This window comes from Ovis canadensis, chromosome 23 (assembly GCF_042477335.2).
Source record: "Ovis canadensis isolate MfBH-ARS-UI-01 breed Bighorn chromosome 23, ARS-UI_OviCan_v2, whole genome shotgun sequence".
Lineage (NCBI taxonomy): Eukaryota > Metazoa > Chordata > Mammalia > Artiodactyla > Bovidae > Ovis > Ovis canadensis.
The window spans coordinates 64,938,389-64,954,113 of NC_091267.1; the positions used below are offsets into that span (position 1 = coordinate 64,938,389).

Sequence of the window (15,725 nt, forward strand, 5' to 3'; positions counted from 1 at the left end):
TTGTGTTATAATACTCAACTATAATCCTCCAGGGGTGTCTGGGCCATAACTAATGAGCTAAACTACCTTTGTTCAATCCTCTAGAGGGAAAAAATCTTCTATGATATATGACTGAAAATATCCCTTACAATGCCCTTATGATCTACAACTTTAAATACTAAAATTTAAAGATGTTTTCTAAAGTAAGTTTACAGGGAAAAAATATCAAATTTTAACATAAGCTCTCATTGAGCAAAGAGTCAAAGTAGAAAAAAAAATTGAAATTTCAGAATTTTCTCCCATCTTTGGTGTGTGTGTGTTTTAATCAGTTCTTCTAAGATGGTGGATATTGAGTCAGTCCAGAGGTGACTAGAATTGTCCCATTTCTGTATAAATAGACAAACACTTTGATCTCTAAATATAGCCTTTAAAACTCAGTCTTAAAAATATAATCTAAAAACATGCAGGTCAGGAAGCGACAGTTAGAAGTGGACATGGAACAACAGACTGGTTCCAAATAGGAAAAGGAATATGTCAAGGCTGTATATTGTCACCCTGCTTATTTAACTTCTATGCAGAATACATCATGAGAAACGCTGGGCTGGAAGAAGCACAAGCTGGAATCAAGATTGCTGAGAGAAATATCAATCATCTCAGATATGCAGATGACACCACCCTTATGGCAGAAAGTGAAGAGGAACTAAAAAGCCTCTTAATGAAAGTGAAAGAGGAGAGTGAAAAAGTTGGCTTAAAGCTCAACATTCAGAAAACAAAGATCATGGCATCCGGTCCCATCACTTCATGGGAAACAGATGGGGAAACAGTGGAAACAGTGTCCGACTTTACTTTTCTGGGCTCCAAAATCACTGTGGATGGTGACTGCAGCCATGAAATTAAAAGACACTTACTCCTTGGAAGGAAAGTTATGACCAACCTAAATAGCATATTGAAAAGCAGAGACATTACTTTGCCAACAAAGGTCCGTCTAGTTAAGGATATGGTTTTTCCAGTGGGCATGTATGGATATGAAAGTCAGACTGTGAAGAAAGCTGAGCACCGAAGAATTGGTGCTTTTGAACTGTGGTGTTGGAGAAGACTCTTGAGAGTCCCTTGGACTGCAAGGAGATCCAACCAGTCCATTCTGAAGGAGATCAACCCTGGGATTTCTTTGGAAAGAATGATGCTAAAGCTGAAACTCCAGTACTTTGGCCACATCGTGTGAAGAGTTGACTCATTGGAAAAGACTCTGATGCTGGGAGGGATTGGGGAAAGGAGGAGAAGGGGACAACAGAGGATGAGATGGCTGGATGGTATCACGGACTCGATGGACGTGAGTCTGAGTGAACTCTGGGAGATGGTTTTGGACAGGGAGGCCTGACGTGCTGTGATTCATGGGGTCGTAAAGAGTCGGACACGACTGAGTGACTGAACTGAATTGAACTGAAAGATGTAAGTAGGAGAATGTGAAACCCAGCAGTTGAATCTGTGAAAGCCTCCAGGCCAGGAGGCTTGGAGGCTATACTGCTCTTCCTGTAAGCTAAGGCCTCTGACTCTGAAGGTTTCCACTCACACAAAATACAAAAACTAGCTAGGCCACACAGAAGGATCTCACTCCTCCATACCCCCTAAACAAAATTCTGCCCGTATTGAAATATATACTTTTATTGGTGAATGGTGAAGTCGCTCAGTCATGTCCAACTCTTTGAGACCCAGTGGACTGTAGCCTACCAGGCTCCTCCATCCATGGGATTCTCCAGGCAAAAATACTGGAGTGGGTCGCCATTTCCTTCTCCAGGGGATCTTCCTGACCCAGGGATTGAACCTAGGTCTTCCGCATTGGAGGCAGACACTTTAACCTCTGAGCCACCAGGAAAACTTTTATTAGCCAGGCTCTTTTCTTCAATTACTGATAGATGTGATGATTGACTAGGGAAATGACAGAAAGAGAATTAACATCCATTCCCTTATAGAGGTGACTAAGGAGAAAATTATCCTGACTTTTGACAATTTTTCTGATGCCCACATCTGAACAGGTGCAATTAATGGATATTCCAAGGATCCAGTTGTAAAGCAAATATGGATACCTGATGCCTAATTCCCACAGCACCTTAATAGAGTGCACAGAGCTAGCACCCCAGAGGGAAAGGCAGAGAAGGAGAGCTGAGAGGGGACATCTATGAGACAAAAGGGGACTTCTCTGAATGCACATCTACAATCAGACAAAATAGTTCAGAGGAATCGCACAAGATGCCCATCTTCATCCTGAGATTCACAGGGATTTTATGACTATGAGAAAGTGTGTCCCACCCCCCACCCCCAACCAAAGGACAGAAAAAGACAAGAGATCTAAGAGAGGTTCCCCCACCCCAAGATGGATGGGGTCTTATGAATCACAATAGCTTAATTAGGGCTGGGAAAGAATTAAGACTGTCTCCCGAGGTACACTGAATGTTCACTGAAAGATAAGCGTGGGACAGCAGAGTGGAGAGATTTTCTGATGCACAGAAAACCAGACACAGGGAAAGAGAATGAGACTCCCACTGACCCTAAAGAGGTGTTCTTCAAGTTATAAATCTGAGAGTTCAGAATTACAGATTCTGAGAGTTTAGAAGCCTGGTGACTGGCTTTAAAGCATAAAAAAAAATCCTGAGGTCTTGGAGGTGTACAGATCCTAAGCTCTGCTAAGGGAAATTTCTACTCCCACCATAAAATATTTGAAGATAGTGGTATACTGAATCTTTCAAAAGGTCCAGCAAATCCGAAACCCAGCTGAATTAAAGATTAGATAGATACAATCTCAACATAATGATGGTCTGAGAAAAAAGGTTGTGTGACCTTATCCAGAGATAAACATTACTTATTCACTTGCTACTGTCAGTTTTTCAAACACAATGTCTGGTTTACAAAAAATAAAAATAAAGAACTAGGAAACAAGCAGGAAAATAGAAACTATAATCTAGGAGCAGAACCATTAAAGAGTAAATTATTCACTATCTGGTCATTTATAGTGAAAGTTTGCCAACTCGTGGTCCAGGGAAAATTGTTTAGGAGTGTAATATTAAGAATGTCAGCAGACTTCTTATAAAATAATGGAAGTAAAAGTGAATAGAACAATGTATTTTAAAATGTTGAAGAAAGAAAAAGAAGAGAAGGAAAGAAATTGTCAACCTAATTTTGACACTTTCAGTTCTGTATTAGCATTCCTTGCTATTTATTAATTTTTTTTCTTTTTTTTTGCTGTGGAGTGCATAGACACCCTTCTACAGACCTTGATGGTTGAACCTAAGAAGGTAGAGTTAAATAATGTCAAGCATAAGGTGCACAGCTGAGTTTAAAAACCAAACTAAAGAAACCCAAACCAACTACTCACAAAGAAGTTAGGGGAGATATGCTTCACAGTAACCTATGTGAAAACCAGACAGGACTTTAAATGGCAGGACACCCAATTTTGGCTTGCAGTGATGCGTACTCAATACAACAGGAGATTGGTGTCAGGAGATTAACATAGAATCAAATCATATTTCTACATCTGCAGTGTTTTTATGACAACTTCTCTTAGCTGTTTTTTCCTTCTCTATAAAATAAACAATCATTCTTCCTACCTTACATAGTTGATGTGCAATATTAAAGTAGTCAAGGTGGCTGTTGTAATGGAAAGACATCTTGGATACTCCCAAAATACACGTTGAAATATTACTCATAAAGCAAAAAAAAGAAAAAAGACAAAACCACCATCAAAAATTTCTACCATCAGTAAAAACAAGTGCAGGAGAGACGTCAGTATTATGAGATGTCAGTCATGAGAAGCTCCTTTTATCTCCCTGCTTCAGTCTACAACAAGTAAAACACCTGTAACTTGGCAAAGATTTCTCCAACTAATTCACCAGGATGCTGGAGAGATCCATCCATGTGTACATCTGGAGGTGGGTGGACTGGAACACAGAAGGGGCAGAATGGGGGAACAATGAGCGTGGTGCCCTGGATGCCAGCCCAGGGGTCACAGAGAACAGTGACGCAGTGGGGAAGCAGTGCACACTACTTGAGCTCTGGCTGCGGTGGTGGGCTGTGGAACCTGGGCAGCAGCAAGGTCGACAGTTCTGCCCTCCCACAGGTGGTGACGGTGCTCACAGCCCAATGATACGGGATATGGCAGAGGCGTCTGAGACCTAAATTCCACCCCGCACACACTGAAGCAACAGTGCCTGCAACCTAGGCAACCTGAGACACTGTGGAGGCTCCCAGCACCCTGATGTCCCTGCTGGTGGTGCCAATGACACCAGCAGTTGCAAGGCACCAGCAACCCCAGAAGCACAACCCGTGACGGCAGGGGCACTGGCAGTGCCTCTGGCAGAGTGATGAGTAGGAAGTACCATTCTCCAATGTAGCCAGAGGCAGCATGAGTGGGAAACAAACATACCATAATGACACCTATTGAAAAATAAGAGAAAGACCTCTAATTAAAAACCTGCTGAACTATTAGAATCAAAGTTTCAAAAGAAAAGAAAGAAAAGCTTTACCTGAAGAAGGAAAGAAAGGTGTTTTGCTACTACAGATGTGCTTGAAGAGGAGCAGCTCTTCAAGCATCATGAAAACCCACGATAATATGGTGTCATGAAAAGAAAATGATAGTTCTCCAGAAACCAGCTTTAGTCATGGAGAATTGTGAAATCGATAAAGACTCAAAACAGCTGTCATGAAAAAGCTCAGCTAGCTGCAAGAAAACTCAGAAAGGCAGGTTAACAATCTCAGGAATAAAATTCATGAACAAAGGGGATAATTTGCCAAGGAGATTAGAATACTAAAAGAGAATCAAATTCTAGAGCTGAAGAATTTAATCAATGAGATTAGTAATGAAATAGTAAGCATTGGAAATAGAGCAGACTATACGGAAGAGAGAATTAGTGAGCTTCAAGGTAGAAATCTAGAAATGATTCAGGTAGAAGAGAGAACTTAGATTTTCTTTTTCAGTGAAGAAATTTTGTGAGAACTACTTGATACTAACACGGGAAAGAAAATAAGGGTAATGGGTATCCTAGAAGGAGAAGGGAGAGAGAATGGAGCAGAGAGTTTATTTAAAGGAACAATAACTGCATTTAATATATATATATATGGTCTATATAGTTTGATTACAATATATAATATATATATAAGTTTATACATTAATATATACTATATTATATATAAGCATTTCCAGTGCTTTCAATTGCATCATTCATCTCATTTATTGAGTTCTTCAGCTCCAGAATTTGATTGTTTTTTAGTGTTTTAATCTCTTTGGCAAATTATTCCTTTCATTCAATTTTGTTCCTGAGATCAGTGAAGTGCCTTTCTGAGTTTTCTCGTAGCTCACTGACAGTTTTTCATGACAGCCATTCCCAGTCCTCTATCAGTTGGATTCACAAATTTCCATAACTAATGAAGGTTATATGCTGTCAGAAAACATACTGTATTATTTTGAGAGAGTCATCTCTGTTCTAAAGACAAAGATAGTCCCAAAGTGAAGAGATGGAAGATGACCCTCCAAGCAAATGGCAGTCCAAAGAAAGTAGGGAAAGCCATACTTGTATCAGACAGAATAGACTTCAAGCTAAAAAAAAAATAAAAGTGTGTGTCTTGTGTGTGAATACACCTAGTCACTCAGTTATGTCTGACTTTTTGCAAGCCCACAGGCTGTAGCCCACCAGGTGCTTCTGTCCATGGAATTTGCCAAGCAAGAGTGGGTTGCCATTTCCTACTCTGGAGAATCTTCCCAGCTCAGGGATTGAACTCACATCTCCTGTGTCTCCTGCATTAGCAGGCAAACTCTTTACCCCTGTGCCAGGTAGCAAGAGATAAACATGGACATTACGTAAAGACAAAGGAGACACTTCATCAAGAAAATATAATTTCATAATATATATGTATCGAGATAGAGAAAGAAATTGTAGGAATAAATTTAACCAAGGAATTGAAAGATCTATAAGATGTTGAAAAAAAATTGAAGACACATAAAAAGGAAAAGATATTCAATTCTAACGGGTTGGAAGAATTAACATTGTGAAAAAGGTTCATATTACTTAAAGCAATCTACAATTCACTGTCAGTTCAGTTCAGTCACTCAGTCATGTCCGACTCTTTGCAACCCCATGAATCACGGCACGCCAGGCCTCCCGGTCCATCACCATCTCCCGGAGTTCACTCAGACTCACGTCCATAGAGTCAGTGATGCCATCCAGCCATCTCATCCTCTGTTGTCCCCTTCTCCTCCTGCCCCCAATCCCTCCCAGCATCAGTCTTTTCCAATGAGTCAACTCTTTGCATGAGGTGGCCAAAGTACTGGAGTTTCAGCTTTAGCATCATTCCTTCCAAAGAAATCCCAGGGGCTGATCTCCTTCAGAATGGACTGGTTGGATCTCCTTGCAGTCCAAGGGACTCTCAAGAGTCTTCTCCAACACCACAGTTCCAAAGCATCAATTCTTCGGTGCTCAGCCCTCTTCACAGTCCAACTCTCACACCCATACATGACCACAGGAAAAACCATAGCCTTAACTAGACAGACCTTTGTTGGCAAAGTAATGTCTCTGCTTTTGAATATGCTATCTAGATTGGTCATAACTTTACTTCCAAGGAGTAAGCGTCTTTTAATTTCATGGCTGCAGTCACCATCTGCAGTGACTTTGGAGCCCCCAAAAAATAAATTCTGACACTGTTTCCACTGTTTCCCCATCTATTTCCCATGAAGTGATGGGACCGGATGCCATGATCTTCGTTTTCTGAATACTATAATCCCCATCAAAATCCCAATTATATTTTTCACAGAAATAATACAAAATAAATCCTAAAATTCGTATGAAACCATAAAAGACCCTGATAGCCAAACCAATTTTCTTGAAGGAAAATAGTGAACCTGGAGGTATCATATTCCCTGATTTCAAATTATACTACAAAGCTATAGTAACCAAAACTGTACAGCATTGGCTAAAAAACCAGGGACATGCATCAATGGAATAGAATTCAAAGCCCAGAAATGAATCCATACATATATGTGCAATTAATTTATGACAAAGTACAAAGAATATACAAGGAAGAAAGCATAGTCTCCTCAGTTGATAGTGCTGGAAAAACTAGATGCAAAAGAATGCAATTAGGTTGATATATTACATCATACACAAAAATTAACTCAAAATGGATTAAAGACAAATGCAAAACCTGAAATAATAGAATTTCTAGAAGAAAACATAGGCAGTAATCTCTTTGATACTGGTCTCAGCAATATCTTTCTGAGCATGTCTGCACAGGCAAGGCAAACAAAAGTAAAATTAAACAAGTGGAACTACATCAAACTTAAATGCTTCTGCACCGAAAAGTGAAAGTGAAGCCGCTCAGTTGTGTCCGATTCTTTGTGACCCCATAGACTATAGCCTACCAGGCTTCTCCGTCCATGGGATTTTCCAGGCAAGAGTACTGGAGTGGGTTGCCATTTCCTTCTCCAGAGGATCTTCCTGACCCAGGGATCGAACCTGGGTCTCCTGCATTGCAGGCAGACGCTTTACCGTCTAAGCCACCAGGGAAGCCTGCACACCAGGAAGCACAGAAAAAGAAACCATCAACTAAACAAAAAGACAACCTCCTGAATGGGAAAATGTATTTGCAAATCATATATTTGATAAAGAATTAATATCCCAAGTATATAAAAAACTCATAAAACTTGAAGCAACAAAAGCAACCTGATTGAAAAATGGGCAAAGGATTTAAATAAAAATTTTTACCAAGAAGACATATAGATTACCAACAGGCTTGTGAAAAGATGTTCAGTATCACTAATTACTAGGGAAATGACAATCACAACCAAAACAAGATATCACCTCATACTGGTTGGAATTGTTACTTTTTATCTTTCTAATTGTCAGTGTTGAAAAGGGTGTGGAGAAAAGGTAACACTTATACACAGTTGGTTGTAAAGTAAATTGGTACAATCAGTATGGAAAACAGTATGGAGAATCCTCAAAAAATTAAGAATAGAACTACCATATGACCCAGCTATCCTACCTCTGGATATTTACCTGAGAAATACAACAATACTGTTTAAAAAAGAAAAGTGCCCCTCTATGTTCCTTGCAGTGTTATTTATGATAGCCAAGATACGTGAGCAATCTAATTGCTCACTGATGGATGGATGGATGAAGACGTGTATATATGTGTTTGAATGTGTGTATATACATGTTTACATAGCAATAGCATATTACTCTGCAATAAAAAAGTGGGATCTTGCCATTTGCAACAACATGGATGGACCTGGAGGGTATTAGGTGAAGTGGGGTAAGTCAGACAAAGAAAGGCAACTACTGTACGGTTTTGCTCGTATATGAAGTATGAAAGTTCTGGAAAAAATGAACCAACACTACACATAGATACTGAGAACAAGTTTGTGGTTATCAGAGGAGAGGAAAACGGGTAAAGAGGGGATCGCTTATACAGTGATGGATGGGAACTAGACTTTTGATGATGAGCTCACTGTAGCGTATTCAGCAATCTAATTATACTGTTGCACACGTGAAATATACAATGTTACAAACCTATGTTACCACAGAAAATGAATAAGTGTATTCTGTGTTCCATGGATACCATTATAGACAAGTGGTGATTTTCTTCTACTTTGTCCTGATACCCCCCTCCAGGAGTCTTCTGAATGTCACACATTAAGAGAGAAATAGCCTTACCAGGGGCACATTCAGAGGCAAATGTTGAGTGGAATTCTAAAAACCTTAGGTACCAAATACTTGAAAGAAGGAGGGATTATTCCTGGGTGAGTAGTAGCCTTGAAGTAAAGAGATTTAGGAGTCCAAAGAAACAAATGGAAAAGTGTGTACTTTTGTGAAAATTCAGTGAGGTAATATTAAGTAAGATAGAAGAATGCATGGGCTGTTTTTATGTATAACTCTAAGATAATGGCTCAGACGGTAAAGAATCCACCTGCAATGCGGGAGACCCAGGTTTGATCCTTGGGTCGGGAAGATTCCCCTGGTGAAGGAAATGGCAACCCACTCCAGTATTCTTGCCTAGAGAATCCCATGGACGGAGGAACCTAGCAGGCTATAGTCCATGGGGTCGTAAAGAGTCAGATACAAATGAAGCGACTTCTCTTTCCTAAGATAATAAACCTAGAATAATTTTCACTATTTATAAAGCACCTTAAATCAATGAAACTCTATAGAAGTGAAATTAACTGCTTCTCTTTGGTTAAAGAATTAGACTATACATTTGATGGAGGGTATTCAAATGGCATCAGTATATGATTGGACCTTATGTTGCTTTAGGTCCTTTCTAACCTTCAGCTCTATTTAGACAGTATCAGTAAATAGTCACAATACATCAGTTTACTAGCTTTAATCTCATTATCATTCATAATTTGCATGCCTTTATACATAAAATCAGAGACGGCAATGGCAACCCACTCCAACACTCTTGCCTGGAAAATCCCATGGACGGAGAAGCCTGGTAGGCTGCAGTCCATGGGGCCGCTAAGAGTCGGGCGACTGAGCGACTTCACTTTCCCTTTTCACTTTCATGCATTGGAGAAGGAAATGGCAACCCACTCCAGTGTTCTTGCCTGGAGAATCCCAGGGATAGGAGAGCCTGGTGGGCTGCCATCTATGGGGTCGCACAGAGTCCGACATGACTGAAAAGACTTAGCAGCATAGATAAAATAGAGTAGGTTCAAGGAGGTAGGGAAATATTTATCTACCATCCTGGCAGAAGAGCAGAGCAGACTGAAAATCTGAGAGACCCCAGTAGGGTATCCTGCTGGATGGCAATCAAAATTATGGTTCTTTGTCTCAAAGTTTCGTAGGTTTTCACAGTAAGAACACAAAGTTCTTAATTCTAGAGCAGAAAAGCCCCAAGGATCTCTATGGAAGGTTTTAAAATTTTTACTATCAGATTAACATTTGGAGTTGTCTAATAAATGCTAGGAGTTTTATATTTTTTAAGCTAAGAGACAGGAAACAGTGCTTTGCCATTCCTCTGCAGACATTTTACTTATGAAAGAAACAGGGAACAATGGCAGACACATCTGCTAAAATGACTTCAAACTGTCAGACGTGGAGACATGTTGTTCTTTATCTTACATTTTAATAATATGCAGAAGTCTGGCTTAAAGAAAAGGTCTCCTGTTGGTATTGTATCAGCAACAATGACTGAACTACAAAGGGGTGCATGAAGGGAAATGCTCTAATGGAATATTTGAGGGCTATTTGAGAGAACTACCTGGAGAAGGAAAATACATTCTGGCAAAAGGGATGTGTGATTGCTGTGGACCTGCCAGAAGCTGCTTTTCCTGGAGAAGTTAATGTTTTTCTCTGAGAGATTCTCATTTTGCATGTTGATTAAATTAGAATCGATGCTAAAGGGACTTTTGTTATGATTTATTTTTACATTTCCTGATTTATTCATATTTTCTTTCCCCATTTACAATTTGCATATATTCAGGGAAAATGAATCCTGAATTTTAGGAGGAATCAGATTCTTACCCCTAGTGTCAAAGATTAAACTGAGGCGAGGCCCTTTGTAGACAAAACAGCTAATTACACACATGAACTCTTTTTCATTGATTCTTTTACTATCTTATATTGCTTTTTCTATTTCTCAGAAGTGCTTCTTCCTCCCATCTCAATCATCACAATTTCAATTTATTTTTAACAGATTTATTGAGATACAATTCACAAACCATGTGATTCACTCATTTAAAGTCTACAATTTAATGCCTTTGAGGATATTCACAATCTCTTCATCTATCCCACAATCAGCTGATAGCACTTGATTACCCCCATATGAAGTCCACTTCCCTTAGTCGTTACCCCCATGCCCTCAGCCTCCCAGCACTATGCAACCACCGATCTACTTTCTGCTTTTTTATCCTATTCTGGATATTTTATATGAATGGAGTCAGATAATAGGTGGTCTTTAGAGTCTATTTTCTTTCACTGAACATCATGTTTTCAAGGTTCATCCATAGTTGCAACATCTATTAGTATTTTACTGTTAAAACTGCTAATAGCCTTCCATTATATGGATATACCGCATTTCATTTATCCACTGTTCAACCGACAGACATTGGTGTTTTTCTACTCTGGGCTATTATGAATAATTCTGCTATGACCATTTGTGTACAAGTTTTTGTAAGGGAGTATATTTTTATCTCTCTTGTGTCTATACATAAGATAAGAGTAGAGTTACTGTGTCGTATGACTTTTAATGAACTGTCAGAATGTTTTCCAAAGCAGCCATACCATTTTACTTTCCCCCAGCCAGGTATAAGGATTTCAGTATCTTCATATCCTCACCAACACCTGTTATTTCTGTCTCTTGGATTATAGTGTTGCTAGTGAGTATAAAGTAGTATCTCCCTGTGGTTTTGATTTGCATTTCTCTGATGGCTAATGAGGTTGGGAGTCTTTTCATATACTTATCAGCATTTGTATACCTTCTTTGGAGAAATGTCTGTTAAAATCTGCTCAGTGTTTTAAAAATTAGATTGTCTTTTTATAAGTGAGTTGTAGTTATTCTTAACATGTCTAGATGTATATATCCTTATCAGAGACTTGATTTGCAAACTTCCTCCCATTCTATGTGTTGTCTTAAATCATTTTTATCAGATATTTTTCCCTTACTTCCTAACACTTGCTCCTAGGAATGGCCTAGTAAGTAGTTGTCATGAGAGGTTTAACCATATTAGCACCGTTCTTCCATCAGCTATCACATTAATTCACCTGATCTATGGATAAATATCAGTGTTACTAATGCACAATGGCCAGTATGCTGTCTTGTTCCTGACTCCACGGCACTTACGATCTATTGTGAGAGACCATCAAGATATTATCTTACTGCTAAAAATGACTATCTAGATCACGCACTTTTGCATTCCATTAGTTCGTTTCCTACTCCAGTACAAGCATCCCCTGTTGTTTGTAGCCTTGATCTAACACATTCTCCCTTCTTTTAAAGGGCTTGGATTTTTGTCTGCAGAGTGAACCATTTTAAGAGCAGTTATATAGATTAGAGAACATTGAAATGAGGGGTACAAGATAAAATCTGCACAGAGGATCAGATGTTTTCTGAAAGTTGGTATGAACACCAGGAGTTATCCAAATAGCCTCCAAATGATAAATCAAAGACGGAGACTGCAGAGACTGTGGGGTGACCATAGTGAGTCGTGTGTGCAGGCCTCAGCCTGCAGCTCAGGGAAGGGCTGTATTTCTTATCCGATGAGGTCTTCTCTAATGAGGAAACTTGTGTGTGGTAACTCTGATAGTCATTTTTTACACTGGCTTTAGATTACCCTTTGGTTCTATAAAATGTTTCAGTAAAAACAGAAAATCCAGGAGCCTAAGTACTGAGAAAATTCAAATTGAATTCAGATTTCTAGTTTCTTCTCAGATAAATGTAAGTAAGTTAGAATCTTCTCTGACTTAGAAAGGTGACAACTGCTTGGGATTATATTGTTTATACATAGGATGTTAAGTAAATGGTGATAATGTTGGCAGAAATAATTCATTGGATTATTATAGTGTCTAGATTTTTCAAGGAATTTTATATACATTGCCATGAGAACCTAACAAGAACCAAGCAAAACTGCTAAATAAGGCTTCATTATTCGTTTCTACAAACTTTTTTCATCAATAATATACACATAAGAAATGCACAGATCATAAGTCTGCAGCTAGATTCTCACATATTGAATATTCCATGTAAACAGTTCAAGAACAGATCATTACTAGCATCCCACATGCTTCTCTTTATACCCATTTAATCAATACCTTCAACATTACCCTCCCAAGTGGCAGAGTGGTAAAAAATCCTAATGCTAATGCAGGAGACGCAAGATATATGGGTTCGATCCCTGGGTCAGGAAGATCCCCTGGAGTAGGAAATAGCAACCGACTATAGTATCCTTGCCTGGAAAATTTCTTGGACAGAGGAGGCTGGCAGGCTACAGTCCATGGCGTTGCAAAGAATTGAACATGACTGAGCATGCAAAGATGGAGAACCTTCAACATTATAGGTAGCCTTCCTCCTAGTCTAGTACCATAGTTTAATTTGGACTCTTCTTAGACTACAGATAAATGAAATTGTACAATAGGTACTACTTTTTGTTTCAGTTCTCTCACTCAGCATCATGTCTGTGAGATTTATCCTTGTCGTTGTTGCTTACTATTCTGTTGTGTGAATACACCACCATTGATTTACCAATCTAATGACGTTTGAGCTTTTTTCAGTTCAAGGTTATTATGAATAGCACAGAACCTGTTATTTTACAGGCTTTGTTTGTTGGTTTGTTTGTTTTATTGGTATATAACTGGAGTAAAATCACTGGGCCATAATAGGGTATCTGCATGCTTTTACATTTAGAATAAACTGTTAAACAGTTATCCAAAGTGGCTTACGCATGATCCCACTAGCAATGCATGATGAAACTATGGACTACCCAGATCCTACAGAAACAGCTGGTATTTTCTATATTGTTATGCCATTTTCTGGGTGATTATTCTTGTTTAAAAAATGGAGACTTTGATGTACTTTCACAGGAGAAAAATCTAGAGCACAGATCGGCTGGCACTGTGTTATTTACACTAAGCCAGACACAATGACTTTGCTTCCTTGGCAAAGAAGGCTAAGATCTCAGCAGCACAGATGCGGCAAAAAGATGAAATTGAATATTAAGACTTCTGATTGCAGCTGTGGCATATTCAGAGCTTAGAAGTTGCTATTCTCACCCTTCAAACAAGGAAAAAAGAAACTGGACAAACTCAATGACGTTTCTTGGACTCGTTGGAGAACAGAGCTCTGGGTGCAAATTTGCTTCCTTGGAGGTAAAGGCGCTGGAACCATAAACTAGCAGGTGCGCTTGAGTCGTGATTTTGATGATTAGTTGGAAGTTGAGCGTGAAGAAGCATGAGTTCACATATGTGCATTATTACATGGTGTTTGTCTTTCTGACTTCACACTCTATGACACTCTTGAGGTCCATCCACACCTCTACCTAGAAAAATGGTATAGATGATCTTATTTGCAAAGCAGAAATAGAGACGCAGAGGTAGAGGACAAAAGTGTGGATACTCAGGTGGAAAGAGGCGGGCAGTGGGAGGAATCGGGAGAGTCTACATTACTGATGCATGCGTGCAGGCATATGCTCAGTCGTGTCCAACTCTGCAACCCCATGGACTGTAGCCCGCCAGGCTCCTCTGTCCATGGGATTCTCTAGGCAAGAATACTGGAGTGGGTTGCTATTTCCTCCTCCAGGGGATCTTCCTGACCCCGGGATCGAACCTGAATCTCCTGCATTTTCAGGCGGATCCTGTGCCACGGTGCTACTTGGGAAGCCCATACACTGTTGATACTATATATATAATAGATTAGTAGTGAGAACCTACTCTATAGGACAGGAAACTCTACTTCATGCACTGTGATGACCTGAGTGAGAAGGAAGTCCAAAAGGGGGGGATACATGTATATGTATGGTTGATTCACTTTGCTGTACAGTAGAAATGAATACAAAATTGTAAAGTAATTATACTCCTATATAAATTATTTTTTTTTAAAGAAGCATAAAAGTAAGAAACTTCTGTCTCCTTCCATACTCTCATTCCTACCTCACATCCTGCTTTCTGGAAGAAAGGGTTTTGAGCCACATGAGTGGTTTATTATGAGGCAGGACCAAATTCTCTCTTCAAATCCAGCCACAGGTCCTAGGAGCAGATGTTAGAGCAACCTAGTGTAGCCAGTCCCTATCAATTTGCTACGGCTCTGTGCTCACCTGTTCCGTACTGAGATCACAGACCTAAATAGAGACTTCAAGATTCAGGATCTGTTCACCTCTAAACAGCCAGAGGAAGACAGCCCAGGCGACAAGGTGGCAGTGCTGGAAGTCGTCTCAGCTTCTCCCCTGTAGAGACACTTTACGGAAACAGGTTTCTAACAACCCTGGCCCCAGAGAAAGGCACTTACAAGGCATCGCTCCTACAATTTATCATGCAAATTAGACAGAACACAATAGATTAATTAGGAAACATGGTTTGAATTTCCATTATGCAGATAACAATTGGTTGTAAAGTGACTGTGTTCAGGAACTAACACCTTGGGAGTGGGAGAAAAAAATCATTGACAAGATGCATAAACATACGTCTTTCCAGCTACTGAGTGCCCAGCTGCTCAGTTAACCTCAAGTTCATTTTTCCCCTGGGGCTGAGATCCTGGGGAGGCTGGAGACACGTGGTAGAGAATAGGGTCGATGGGCTGGGGTCTGTCTTTATAGATCATAGAAGAAAACTAAGTTGTGGGCTCAATTAAGCTCTTCTAGTCCCATACAATTCTATTCCAGGTGGTATTCAGAGTCTAGGACTTAAGTTGTATTATGTTGTATAGGGTTTATAGGAATTTCAGGATCCCAGTAACCTGGGATTTGGTAACTAACTCCAGAAACAAAATCTACACCAGCTTAGTGACTCAGGGAGACTGCAAGGGTTGAAAGATGTAGCTGCAGTCAAGCAGTACAGCAGCACAGATTTCAACATGCATTCTTCTCCCCATCCTCCTGATTGTCTTCATGAAGAAAATATGAGAGCCACTAAGAATGGCTACAGAAAATCTTTGCCCTCTTACAATTTCTAAGTGGCATTATAAAATTAATTCCAAACTTCCTAAAGATAAAATAATATTTTAGACAAGGAGAATGGGCTCTAACAACTCTACAGTAGTCGTGCGGTTGTGAA

At 39.6% G+C, this 15,725-nt stretch overlaps 1 non-coding gene across 1 annotated transcript; it reads right to left on the reverse strand.

Annotated features, from left to right (window-relative positions):
• Positions 1–7,456: 7,456 nt before the first annotated feature.
• TRNAC-GCA (transfer RNA cysteine (anticodon GCA)) lies at positions 7,457–7,529 on the reverse strand. Its single transcript has one exon. It is a non-coding gene; the product is annotated as a tRNA-Cys (tRNA).
• Positions 7,530–15,725: the final 8,196 nt, after the last annotated feature.